The sequence below is a fragment of the Dasypus novemcinctus genome, chromosome 14 (assembly GCF_030445035.2).
Source record: "Dasypus novemcinctus isolate mDasNov1 chromosome 14, mDasNov1.1.hap2, whole genome shotgun sequence".
In the NCBI taxonomy this organism is placed as follows: Eukaryota; Metazoa; Chordata; class Mammalia; order Cingulata; family Dasypodidae; genus Dasypus; species Dasypus novemcinctus.
Genome location: NC_080686.1, coordinates 53,270,338 through 53,284,434, shown reverse-complemented (window position 1 = coordinate 53,284,434; position 14,097 = coordinate 53,270,338). Strand labels below are relative to the sequence as shown.

The 14,097-nt window shown below is 38.6% G+C and overlaps 1 protein-coding gene and 1 pseudogene across 1 annotated transcript in view; one reads left to right on the top strand and one right to left on the bottom strand.

Moving 5' to 3' along the window:
- The window catches only part of NECAB1 (N-terminal EF-hand calcium binding protein 1), a 247,317-nt gene that overhangs the window by 141,174 nt on the left and 92,046 nt on the right, over window positions 1–14,097 (bottom strand). The window lies entirely within an intron of this gene.
- Window positions 12,115–12,615, top strand: LOC101419465 (ubiquitin-conjugating enzyme E2 N-like; annotated as a pseudogene).

Sequence of the window (14,097 nt, the reverse complement as noted above, 5' to 3'; positions counted from 1 at the left end):
ATGCACCCTGGACATATGTTCTGTACAGCTCCCTGTCAGCCATATATCACCTGTCATTGGTATCCCATACCAGTATCCCTCCATTGCCATTGTTGAAACACTCTGTGATCCAGAACTCCCCGAAATTTGAAGCCCAATATAATGTCATGGTCCCTTACTAGGAAATGGCATATAGCGATGGATTTAAAGGTTAGATAAAGAACTTGGATAAAGTTAGATAAAGAACTTAGATAAAGAATGTTGACTTGAAAAAATTCTACATCCTATCTTTCCCCCCCCCCCCTAATTATTCAGCTCCTCTTCACAGGAGTCCTAGACCACAGCAATGCATATATATAATATACAGCACTCCCATACATCCACCACAAAACCTTTTTCCTTCCACAGCGATACTCTTACACCCTATTCACATCATATTTACTTAACGGGATGTACAGAGTCTGAGACATTAGCTTTCTAACAAGGTGACATCTGTGCTTACATTATGGTGCATACTTTAGGATACACAGATCTTTACATTCTTAGTTATCCTATGTTTTACATTATGGTTTACATTATCAGTCTGTCATCTCCTATATGTTATGGTGTAATATTACATGTTTAATATCCATCCTTGTGTACTCTCAAGAAACTCCTCTCTTACCCCCCATTTACCTTGGTTCCACACATTTAACGTCTATTTTCCCTTCCACCTTGGTGCCCACAGTGACAGCCAACCTCCATTTCCTGAGGAGCCACTTCCAGAGATAGATGGAATAGTGTTCAGGGCCTAACTTGCTCAACTGCCCCAATGCCCTGGGAGCCACCCTTTCTCTCGAGGGATACAGTTCCCTCTATTTGGTGGCATTAGTCCTCCCCAGGATGTGGGTCCACCCCCACTCTCACTACTTGGGTTTCTACCCCATGGTGACACCCACTCTGGCAGAATGAGCATTTAGACATTCCCCAGGAGCCCGTCCTGCATCAGACCCTCCCCTCCGAGCATTCTAACAGGTAACCCTCTTTATTATATTTTGATATGATTTTCTCCGCATTTTACTCTCCACCAACACCTGACCCTCTCCTGTGTTCGTATGCTACCCCTCCCTCCCCCCACTTTTGGGCAATGTTACCCATCCCTCCCTCCCCAGCCACCCTCAAACCCGCAAAGCCCCAACCAAAGGCAACCCCTTGCCCCCCTTTTATCTCTTCTTTGTGTTCATACTTACCACCATCTCGTCTTAAATTCCACCCCTGCAGACATCGGCTCATATCCTTCCTCCACCCTCCGATTTCCTGTAAGCCTATCGTTCAGTCTCTTCTATCTAAGGCAGCTTGTTTATTTCATATCATTGAGGTCATATAGTATTTGTCCTTCAATGTCTGGGTTGCTTCACTCAACATAAGGTTCTCAAGATTCATCCATGTTATCACATGTGTTTGTAGTGTGTTTGTTCTTACAGCCGAGTAGTACTCCATTGTGTGTACATACCACATTTTATTGATCCACTCATCTGTTGATGGGCATTTGGGTTGATTCCAACTTTTGGCAATAGTGAACAATGCTGCTATGAACATTGGTGTACATATATCTGTTTGTGTTCTTGTTTTCAGTTCTGCTGGGTATATTCCCAGCAGTTTTATTGCTGGGTCATATGGCAAATCTATGGCTAGTTTTTTGAGAAACCGCCATACTGTCCTCCAGAACGGTTGGATCCTTCTGCATTCCCACCAGCAGTGGATGAGTGTTCCCCTTCCTTCACATCCTCTCCAGCACTTGTATTCTTCTGTTTTTTTCATAGCTGCCAATCTTATGGGTGTAAGATGGTATCTCATTGTAGTTTTGATTTGCATTTCCCTGATAGCTAGAGATTTGGAACATTTTTTCATGTGCTTTTTTGCCATTTGTATTTCTTCTTCGGAGAAGTGTCTGTTTAAGTCTTTTTCCCATTTTTTAAATGGGTTGTTTATCTTTTTATTTTCAAGATATAGAAGTTCTTTATATATGCACGTTATAAGTTTCTTATCAGATATATGATTGCCAAATATTTTCTCCCACTGTGTGGGCTCCCTTTTTACTTTCTTGACAAACTCCTTTGAGGTGCAGAAGGCTTTAATTTTGAGGTAGTCCCATTTATCTATTAGTTCTTTTGCTGCTCGTGCTTTTGGTGAGATATTCATAAATCCATTTCCTATTACAAGGTCCTGTAGATGTTTCCCTACACTGTTTTCTAAGGTTTTTATGGTCTTGGCTCTTATATTTAGGTCTTTGATCCATCTTGAGTTGATCTTTGTATAAGGTGTGAGATGGTAATCCTCTTTCATTCTTCTACATATGGCTATCCAGTTCTCCAGACACCATTTGTTGAATAGGCCACTCTCTCCCAGTTGAGAGGGTTTGGTGGCTTTATCGAATATTATGTGGCTGTATATATGAGGTTCTATATCAGAGCTTTCAATTCGATTCCATTGGTCTATGTGTCTCTCCTTATGCCAATACCATGCTGTTTTCACCACCGTAGCTTTGTAGTATGTTTTGAAGTCAGGTAGTGTGATTCCTCCAATTTCATTTTTCTTTTTCAGTATGTCTTTGGCTATTCGGGGTCTCTTTCCTTTCCAAATAAATTTCATAGTTAGTTTTTCTAGTTCCTTAAAGAAGGCTGCATTGATTTTTATTGGGATTGCATTGAATGTGTAGATCAGTTTTGGTAGGATAGACATCTTAATAATATTCAGTCTTCCTATCCATGAACAAGGAATAGTCTTCCTTTTATTCAGGTCTTCTTTGATTTCCTTGAACAATCTTGTATAGTTCTCGGTGTATAAGTTCTTTACCTCTTTAGTTAAATTTATTCCTAAGTATTTGATTTTTTTATTTACTATTGTGAATGGTATTTGTTTCTTGATTTCCTCCTGATCTTGCTCATTATTAGTGTACAGAAATGCTACTGATTTTTGCGCATTGATCTTATAACCTGCGACTTTACTAAACTCATTTATGAGTTCTAGAATCTTCGTTGTAGATCTCTCAGGGTTTTCTATGTATAGGATCATGTCATCTGCAAATAATGAAATTTTGACTTCTTCCTTTCCAATTTGAATGCCTTTTATATCTGGTTCTTGCCTCAGTGCTCGAGCAAGTACTTCTAAGACAATGTTAAATAGGAGCGGAGACAGTGGGCATCCTTGTCTTGTTCCTGAGTTTAGAGGGAAGGAGTCTAGGATTTCTCCATTGTAAACAATATTGGCTTTAGGTTTTTCATATATACTCTTTATCATGTTCAAAAAATTTCCTTGTATTCCAATCTTTGGAGTGTTTTTATGAAGAAAGGGTGCTGTATTTTGTCAAATGCTTTTTCTGCATCAATAGATATAATCATGTGATTTTTTTCCTTTAATCTGTTTATATGGTGTATTACGTTGATTGATTTTCTTATGTTGAACCATCCTTGCATACCTGGGATGAATCCCACTTGGTCGTGGTGTATAATACGTTTAATGTGTTGTTGAATACGATTAGCAAGTATTTTGTTAAGTATTTTTGCGTCTAGATTCATTAGAGAAATTGGTCTGTAATTTTCCTTTCTTGTGATGTCTTTGTTTGGCTTTGGTACTAGGGTAATGTTGGCATCATAGAAGGAGTTGGGTAATGTTCTTTCTGTTTCGATGGTTTGGAATAGGTTCAGCAGGATTGGTGTCAGTTCTTTCTGGAATGTTTTGTAGAATTCACCTGTGAAGCCATCTGGCCCTGGGCTCTTCTTAGTTGGGAGATTTTTAATAACTGATTCTATCTCTCTGCTTGTGATTGGTTTGTTAAGATCATCAATTTCTTCTTTTGTCAATATGGGCTGCTTATGTGTTTCTAGGAATTTGTCCATTTCCTCTAGATTGTCATTTTTGTTGGAATATAGTTTTTCAAAATATCCTCTTATGATAGTCTTTATTTCTGTGGGGTCAGTGGTGATATCGCCTTTCTCATTTCTTATTTTGTGTATTTGCATCTTCTCTCTTTTTTTCTTTGTTAGTGTTGCTAAAGGTTTGTCAATTTTGTTAATCTTCTCAAAAAACCAGCTCTTGGTCTTGTTTATCTGTTCAAGTGCTTTCTTATTTTCTATTTCATTTAGTTCTGCTCTTATCTTTGTTATTTCCTTCCTTCTTCTTCCTGTTGGGTTACTTTGTTGTTGTTTTTCTAATTCCTTCAAATGTGCAGTTAGTTCTTCAATTTTTGCTCTTTCTTCTTTTTTGATATATGAATTTATGGCTATAAACTTCCCTCTCAGTACTGCTTTTGCTGCATCCCATAAATTTTGGTATGTTTTGTTCTCATTATCATTTGTTTCAAGGTAGTCATTGATTTCTTTTGAGATTTCCTCTTTGACCCACTGTTTTTCTAAGAGTGTGCTGTTTAATTTCCAAATCGTGGTGTGAAATCTGGGCTTCTGTCCCTTGCAAATCTCCAGCTTGACTCCACTGTGGTCAGAGATAATGTTTTGTATGATTTCAATCTTTCTGAATTCGTTCAGCCTTTCTTTGTGGCCTAGCATATGATCTATCTTGGAGAATGATCCATGTGCGCTTGAGAAAAATGTATATCCTGCTGTGTTTGGGTGTAGCGATCTATATATATCTATTAGATCCAGCTCCTCTAATATACTATTCAGATGTTTTGTTTCTTTGGTGATTCTCTTTTGAGATGTTCTGTCCAGAGTTGATAGTGGTGTATTAAAATCCCCCACTATAATTGTAGATGTATCTATTCTTTCACTTAGTTTTTCCAGCGTTTGCCTGACGTATTTAGAGGCACCCTTATTGGGGGCATAGATATTTATGATTGTTCAATCTTCTTGACAGATTTTCCCTTTCACTAAAATGTAGTATCCTTCTTTGTCTCTCACAATTGTTTCACATTTAAAGTCTATTTTGTCTGATATTAATATAGCTACTCCTGCCTTTTTTTGGTTATTGTTAGCTTGTATGATTGTTTTCCAGCCATTCACTTTCAATCTCCATGCGTCTCTGGGTCTAAGATGTGTCTCTTGTAGACAGCATATGGATGGGTCATATTTCCTTATCCAATGTCCCAGTCTGAATCTTTTGATAGATGAGTTTAATCCATTGACATTCAGTGTTATTACTATCAAGGAATTATTTGTGCTAGCCATATTTTGATTGAATTTGTGTTTGTCATATTTTGTTTGTATTTTTTTTTTTGTCTTTTTTGTTATTGTTGTTGGTCTTATACTCTCCTCCAACTCTGCCTTTCCTGTTTTTTCCTTTCTTCCTGTAGAACTCCCTTTAGAATTTCTTGAAGGGGAGGTTTCTTGTTGGTATACTCTTTCAGTTTCTGTTTGTCTGCGAATATTTTGAACTCTCCATCATGTTTGAATGCTAATTTAGCTGGATAGAGTATTCTTGGTTGGAAATTTCTTTCCTTTAGTACCTTGACTATATCATATCACTGCCTTCTTGCCTCCATGGTTTCAGAAGAGAAATCAGCACTTAATCTAATTGAGCTTCCCTTGTATGTGATGGTTTTCTTTTCTCTTGCTGCTTTTAGGATTTTCTCTTTGTCTTGAGCATTGGATAATTTGACAAGTATATGTCTTGGGGTGGGCCTGTTGGGGTTTATGACTTGTGGAGTGCGCTGTGCTTCTTGGATATGTACATCTGTCTCTTTCAGTAGATTTGGGAAGTTTTCAGCCATTATTTCCTGCAACATTCCTTCTGACCCCTTTCCCTTCTCTTCACCTTCTGGAATGCCTATAATACGTATGTTTGAGCGTTTTGCATTGTCATTCAGGTCCCTAAATCCTAATTGGATTTTTTCTATCTTCTTATTGACCCCTTCTACTATCTGTTTGATTTCTGAAGTACTGTCTTCCACATCACTAATTCTCTGCTCTGTCTCTTCTAGTCTGCTGATATTTGCTGCAAGTGTATTTTTGATTTCTTGAACTGTGGTGTTCATTCCCATCATATCTGTTATGTTTTTTCGTATGTCTGCAATTTCCCCTCCAAGTGATGTCTTCATATTGTTAACCTCTTTCATTACTTCGTAAAATTTGTTGGTGATAAATGTTCTGAGATCTTTCATTGCTTGTGCCAAGTTTTGCTCCCCTTCGTGATTATTGGTTTGTTGATTGGATTCAGCCATGTTTTCCTGATTACTGGTTTGGTTTGTAGATTTTTGTTGCTTTCTGGTCATCTCTTTATCTTCACGTATTTAATCAGTTCCTTAGCTTCTTTGTCTGCTCTTGGAGGTTAATTAGCTGTTATTTTTGCATAGGTGTTATATCTTCTCTTTGTCACTTTTTTCTTCTTATTCTAGTTTCTTGTTGTTGGTTAAGTTCACTTTAAAGGAAAGTATTAGTGTTGGGGGAAGGCAATTGTGTAAGCAAGGGAAAAGTGTAAAGTAATATTGGTGATATATGTTAACAAAGCAAGAATATGAGATCTGGGAGGATGGAGGTTAGATTTATGTAAATTGTGTAGAGTTATAGCAGTAGGTAGAGTATCTATTATGAGGTAGGTGATTGAATATGGGAGGATTATGGTATGAGCTAAAAAGCTATTGATTTCGTGAGAGAGGGAAAGAGAAAAAAAATGGTAATAGTTTCAAGAGTGGATAACAGACAGAAAACAAAACATAGGTATTAGAAATTAAGACTTAGACCCTTCGTGGATCGAAGAAAGGGAGGTGGGAGGTGGAATATGGGAGAGCCAGTAGATGGTGGTGGATATCAAGATGTAGGGGAAAGAGGATAGTGCAGGTAGGCTAAATCAGTTCACACAGAAATGAGGCAGTGGAGGATGAGAAAACCCCAGCGAATGTGAGGTGTTTCCTGCCGCACCTATTTTATAATTGAGTTAAAATAAACTAAGTAGAATATGAGGGACAAGAGGGAGAGAGACAACAGAAAAAAAGAAAGAAAAAAAAAAAAGAAAGTGGGGGGGAAGGGACGAGAGGAAGAAAGTAGAAGGGGATGGGCAAGGGGTGGGGAACAGATAGGGGAAAGAAAAAAAAAAAAAAACAGATATGCACGACCCAGAATTAAAACACCCACTTCACAGCACCTACCACGAAAAAAAGCCTTAAATAACTGAGTAAAAGAAAGACTTTGGGGGATACGCTGTGAGAGAAGACTAGGGGATAATGCGGTGTTAGCAATCAGGAAATTGAAAAAAGTAAAGAATAAGTCAAAATGAAAATAAAAACAAAACAAAATGAAACAATAAGGAAAGAACGCCAACGTTGAAGGCTAGGGCATTTAAGGACCTCAGATGGACCTCAGTGCGTGATGGATTCAGGGATGGAAAGTCTGAGATATTGAGGTCTCAAGAGATGTGAGTCTCTGTGGTGTGGGCCACCAGATTTTAGGGAATTCAGACTTGGCACCCTCCAATCTGGTCTACAGGAAGCCTGGGAGCCCCGCAGTGTAACACAGCCCTCAGGGATCCCCTCAGCTGGGTGCCAGCCTTAAGGGGGAAGTCAGATCCGCAAACTCTATATTATGACTGAACCCTGCAATTCATTTACTTAGCTGGGCTCATTAGTATATTTCACTTCAGCTTTTAGACAGCTCCCGTCCTGTGATTCCAAACCTCTGCCACTAGAGGGCGCCTCTACACCGCAGCCACTTTGCTAGTACAGATCTGAAGCCCGGCCTGTGACGCCGAAAACAGATTCGAAAATCGCATTTCCCAAGCTTCGCAAAATATTCCCTAATCTGCTTCCAGACGTATCCCCCTCCCTTGCCGCAGCCTAATACAACTTTCCGATTACGTCTCTTTATTGCCTATAGCCTATTTGGGTCAGAGACCGGCTGCCGGGCTTTTGGGGGCGGGGCTTCAGGCGGAAGGACTATTGTTTATGTTCGCAATCACAAGTTTCTCCCGCTTCACAACAAAGCACCGTCTATCTTCCCAAATCGCACTGCAAAGGCGACCCGTCGCATCAACCCGTGCACAGCTCGCCCAGAGCTCGTGAACTCCTCGACAGCTCAGAGCCGTGTAAAAGCGGTGCCGCTGGGCTAAACCGCGACTCCCCCCACCCCCAGCAGGGAGGAGCCCGTGCGCGGGTCGCACCCACAGGCAATAGAACCCAAACTATATCTACTAGACCAATCCTCTCCATTACCTTTCCACCCAATCGATGTCCAGGCACTTCTGCCCTGCAAAAATCCCGAAAAAGCCCGGCCTTGGAGAGCCTGCAGCCGCGCCCAACCATCTCCTCCTGGGACCTACCGCAAAGGCAAGTTCACTCAGCGACCATCTTGCCCCGGACCGATTTGTTAAATTGATGAACACATTTTGGAGCATTACCACTAAGTGTGGATTATAGAATATATTGTAGTTTACATTTCAGCATCCTGTCTTGATAAAAACATATCAAAAGATGGGAATAGAAGGAAACTGCATCAACACAATAAAGGGTACATAGGAGGCACCCAGAGTTAATATCATACTCAATTGTGAAATCATAGAGGCTTTCCCTCTAAGATCTGATATAGGAAAAGGATGACCACTGTTACCACTCTAATTTAACATTGAGTTAGAAGTACTCGCTCAAGCACTTAGGTAAGAAAAGGAAATAAAAGGCATCCAAATTGGAAAGGAAGAAGTGAAAATTTCACTATTTGCAGATGGCATGATACTATATGTACAAAGCCTCTAAAACTCTACACCAAAGCTTCTGAAGCAGATAACGAATTCACTAAAGTGACAAGATCAACATGCAAAAATCAGTAGCACTTCTGTACACTAATAATGAGCAATCTGAGGATTAAAAATTCCATTTACAATGTATCTACTGGAAGAATCAAATATCTAGGAATAAACTTAACTAAAGATGTAAAGGACTTACATACAGAAAACTACATAATACTGTTAAAAGAAATCAAAGATGACCTAAATAAATGTAAGAATATTCCATGCTCATGGATTGGAAGACTAAAGATCATCAAGATGTCTGTCTGATGCAAACTGATTTACAGTTTTAATGCAATCCCAGTAAAAATTACAACAGCATTCTTTATTGAACTGGAACAGTCAAAAATTTATTTGAAAGGACAAGCAGCCCTGAATAGCCAAAAACATGAAAAAGAAAAATGAAAATAGAGGAATCACATTACCTGACCTAAAAGCATACTACAAAACTGCAGTGTCAAAACTGCATAGTATTGGCACAAGGATAACCATTCTGGCCAATGGAACCAAATTGAGAGTTCTGATATACATCCTCACATATATGGTTAACTTATATTCATAAGGTCACCAACCCCACTCAACTGTGCCAGAATGTCCTCTTCAACAAACAGTGCTGGGAGAACTGGATATCCATATCCAAAAATGGGAGAGGAATACCACCTCATGCTCTATACAACAATTAATTCAATATGTATTGAAGACATAAATATAAGAGCCAAGACCATAAAACTCCTAGAAGATAACATAGGGAAGCATTTATGCGTTCTTTTTTTTTTTTAAATATCTTTTATTTATTTCTTTCTCTCCCCCCGCCCCCACTCCCATGAGTTCTTATAGTGGGAAATGTAGTGGCTTTCATAAACTTTACACCCAAAGCATGAGCAACAAAGAAAAAAAAATTAGAATAATGGGACTTCTTCAAAATTAAAAACTTTTGCACTTCAAAGGAGTTTGTCAAGAAAGTGAAAAGGCAGACTACTCAATGGGAGAAAATATTTGGGAAACATTTATCCAGTTAAGGCCTTTCAGCATATATAAAGAAATTCTACATCTCAAAAATAAAAACAACCCATGCAGAAAATGGGCAAGAGATTTAAAAGATACTTTTCCAAAGAGGAAATACAAATGGCTAAAAAGCACAAAGAATGGTGCTCAACATCACTAGCTATTAGAAAAATACAAATCGAAGCTACAATGAGATATCCTCCTAGACCTATTAGACTGGCAGCTATTAAAAAAACAGAGGACTACAAGTGTTGGAGAGGATGTGGAGGAAAGGGAACCCTCATCCACTGCTGGTGGGAATGTAGAATTGGTACAACCATTGTGGAGGATGGTTTGGCAGTTTCTCAGGAAGCTAACTATAGACTTGATATATGATCCAGCAAAATATTAAATTCCCATCCTGGGGTGTCCTGCTACATTCTCTAATAGAGTGGCAAGAAACTATAAGGCAGTGCCCAGCAAAAGAGTACAGACCAATATGTCAGGTCCAAAATAGACACTTGTTACTTAAGAACCTTATTCATGTAAAATTGAAACTTAGCCTAATAATACATATTGCCTAAGAGTTATCTCCTAAAAACCTCCTTGTCTCTCAAATGTGGCCTCTAAGCCAAACTCATCATAAAAGCTCACTGTCCTCCCTGCCCCCCCCCCCCCAGGGATTATCACCAAGCACCAACTAGCAATGCATTGAAAAAAAGACCTTGAGGAAAAGGGGAAATATTAAATACAAATGAGTTTTTATGGCTAAGTGATTTCAAAGTGAGTCCAGAGGTCATTCCAGAGGTTATTCTGTGCTTATCTTAGGTGAAGCTCACTAACTGCCACAGTAAACAATGCTTCAAGCACGTGTGCTCCTAAGGGCTCATAGTCATCTGGACACTGTAAGCAGAGTAGACAACCCCAGGAAATCGGCACCCCCATCAGTGGGCCTTACCTTGAACTACATGATAACCTATATCCCCAATGTTTCAGAGTTAGACTCATTATAATTTTCCTACACATGGTTCTTCTGCCACTTTTATATGAACTTTTATATTAACTTATAACTAGCACCATACCCATTAAATATATGCCCCAGAGACTTATATCTTCTGGCTGTTCATATGCTGGTTGTGCCCTGAATCTCAGTAGAGTTGAACAACACCTACATTAGAGTTTATTGGACTTGCCCAGGACAACTAACAAAAGAATGATGATTGGCAATGCCCATTGGGAAAACTAGAGTATCCACGACCACAAGCAAGACAGTTCAATCCATCTGCCCTAGGGGATCTAAACCCCTCTCAATCAGAAGCAGAGAGGACATCACCATCCCCAAATCCTCAAGACTGACGAATAATAAGGGAGAATGCAACTATGCAACTATGGATTAAAGTAGACTCATCATTATTCTAGCAATAGAAGAACTTTTATCATTGATATAAAGGCAGTCATCACCAGGGTTTCGGAGGGGAAGGAGAGGAAAGAATAGGTGTAAACAGGGCATTTTGAGGACACTGGAATTGTTCTGTATGATATTGCAATGATGGATTGCATCATTGCATGGTTATTAGCAATGCTTCAATATTTATATATCAATTGTAACAAATGTACAACACTAATGAAAGTTGTTGTTGATGGGGGAAAGTGTGAGAGGTGGAAGGTTATAATGGGACTCCCCTATGCTTTCAATGTAACTTTTATGTAATCTAAAATTTCTCTAAAAATAAAGAAATAAATAATTATAATACACTAAAATAACTGCTCTGGGGGAACAGTAATTGTGTCAAAAAAATATCAGTGACTATATAACAATGGAAAACATTTTTGAGCTAAGTCTTGAAGGTTAAATATGAGCAGAAAAGCAGACAAGGGAAAAACATTCCACTTGAGGAAGACACTATTTACATGCACACAGACTCACTTAGAAAAAATTAGGACATAAAGAGTTCAAAACTCTGAGTAATTCCTCTGGCTGGAACCCAAGGGGTGTGTAAGGTCATCCACCAATATAAAAAAAGAAATATTTGTGCTTCTATTTGAATTTATATTTTTAATTTTAATATTTAAAACCTTAGAGTTTTATAGTGTATAAAGATTAATATAGTGGTACATGTATATAGTTTACAAACAAATAATTTTATACATTTATATTAGGATTGCTCACTGAAAAGCATTTCTGTATCAGGATCTTGATCCAGAACAATTCAGAGCTCCAGGCAATGATAGGCAGTGATAGGGAGGTGAGAGGGCGGGAAGAAGAAAAATTGAGGGGGAAAAAAAAAAAAATCACCGAAACTTGGAAATTTTTTGGATTCAGGATTAGGTAGCTCAGACATTTTTAGAAGTCCAATTTCAAACAATTTGGTCATAAAAATACGTATCGGGTGAGGAAAGCAGAGCTGGAGACGAGACCAGAGGCTGAACTCGGGGTCTGACAAGATGGCTGGGCTGCCCAGCAGGATTATCAGGGAAACCCAGCATTTGCTGGCAGAACCAGCTCCCGGTATTAAAGCAGAACCAGATGAGAGCAACACCCATTATTTTCATGTGGTCATTGCTGGCCCCCAAGATTGGCCCTTTGAGGGAGGGACTTTTAAACTTGAACTATTACTTCCAGAAGAATACCCAATGGCAGCCCCTAAAGTATGTTTCATGACCTAAATTTATCACCCTAATGTAGACAAGTTGGGAAGAATATATTTAGATATTTTGAAAGATAAGTGGTCCCCAGTACTGCAGATCTGCACAGTTCTGCTTTCGATCTATGCTTTGTTAAGTGCTCCCAATCCAGATGATCCATTAGCAAATGATGTAGCAGAGCAGTGGAAGACCAACGAAGTCTAAGTCACAAAACCAGCTAGAGCATGGACTAGGCTATATGCCATGAATAATATTTAAATCGATCTGATCATCAAGTGTGCATCTCCTGTTCTGCCAAGACTTCTTTTTTTGTTTGCATTTAATGGACACAGTCTTAGAAACATTACAGAATAAAAGCCCAGACATCTTAAAAAAAATATATATATATATATATATATGTATATATGTGTGTGTGTGTATATATATCGTTTTCTACCTTTATTGTTTCCATAGAGATTTGAATAGGACATTAAAAGTCATTTTGGTTTTGTATTTGCTTTCCTCAGAGTTGTTCACAGATTCATATTGAAATTTATTTTGAATTTCCAAAAGAATGAACAACCCAATCAACTCTTGAAAATTAAATTACTTGGAATATATAAAACATAGCAGTTCAGAAAAATTTGCACGACATTAGCTCTACTTGTTCCTTAACGAAAAACCTTGTTTGTAAAGCACTATAGTGTCTGGCTGTAAACATTCTTTTATTCAACTATTTTTATGCTATGTTGTTTGTAGTATGTAGTAAAACTGTTCTTTTAAGAGTAGGCTTATAGGTGTGAATTCTAATAGAATTGATTTCTTGCCGAGATATATTTCCTTCCTGTAGTAACATGGGATTTTTAAAGAAATTAAGCCAGAGACAAGCCTTGAGTATACTTGATGTAATTTTTTCCTGCTTGTTTTCGTTTGTAGCAAGAAACTTCATAATCTTTTAGCTACGCAATCAATTTTTTTAAAAAAAGCAAAATGGAAAGAATGCTAGTTACACAGTAAACATTTTTGTTGAAGCAGAACCAGAGGAATGCACTACAAAAGTGCATTCCCAACTAGATGCCAAAGCAAGGTAAAGAACACAACAGCAGTGTTAAAAAAAAAAAAAAGGAAACGGTATCAGTATACAATTAAAATGTTCCTAAAATGTCAATAGCTTGGAAAAGTGATTATGTTTAAAGTTGTGCAAAAATATCAAACCAAACATAAAATTGTAAATATGGAATGAACAAAATGTACATATATTGTTACCAGATTCTATCTAGGTTCTTAGCTGTGCTGCAGAAATGAATTTCAAGAGCACGCCAGGTAGGTTAGGCCAGTAATGTATTCAGGTAGGGGAAGAGAAATGGAGAAAATAACAGAGCAGGGGTCCCAGGTAGTGAGGAAGGGGATGAAAAGGGATGAAGAGGGCTGATTTACAAGCTACAATTTCCCATTATAGATTATAAATCCCCAGGTTTACTTGCGTGGCCACGTGGTGGAGGAAAAATGGCTAAAATGGTGCAAAGACGGCAGGGCACAGGTCCAGAGGCAGGAGAGCAGGGCGAGAAAGAGCACTCAAGCCTCTTGGTTTGCTTTTAAACTGTTAATTATTCCACCCTTTTGCTAATGGCAGGGGAAGGGGTTCCAGCTGTTTGCTGTTTGGATTGATTACCCCACCTATCAATTCCTTAGTGAGAACCCAATGATAAAGTTTCTAGAGAACATCTGGGCTTTTCCTTGTTGCGGCGGCTTGCTCGGTCGGTAGAGGTGGGGTCTGGCTGCGGACGAGGGGTCGGTCCAGCT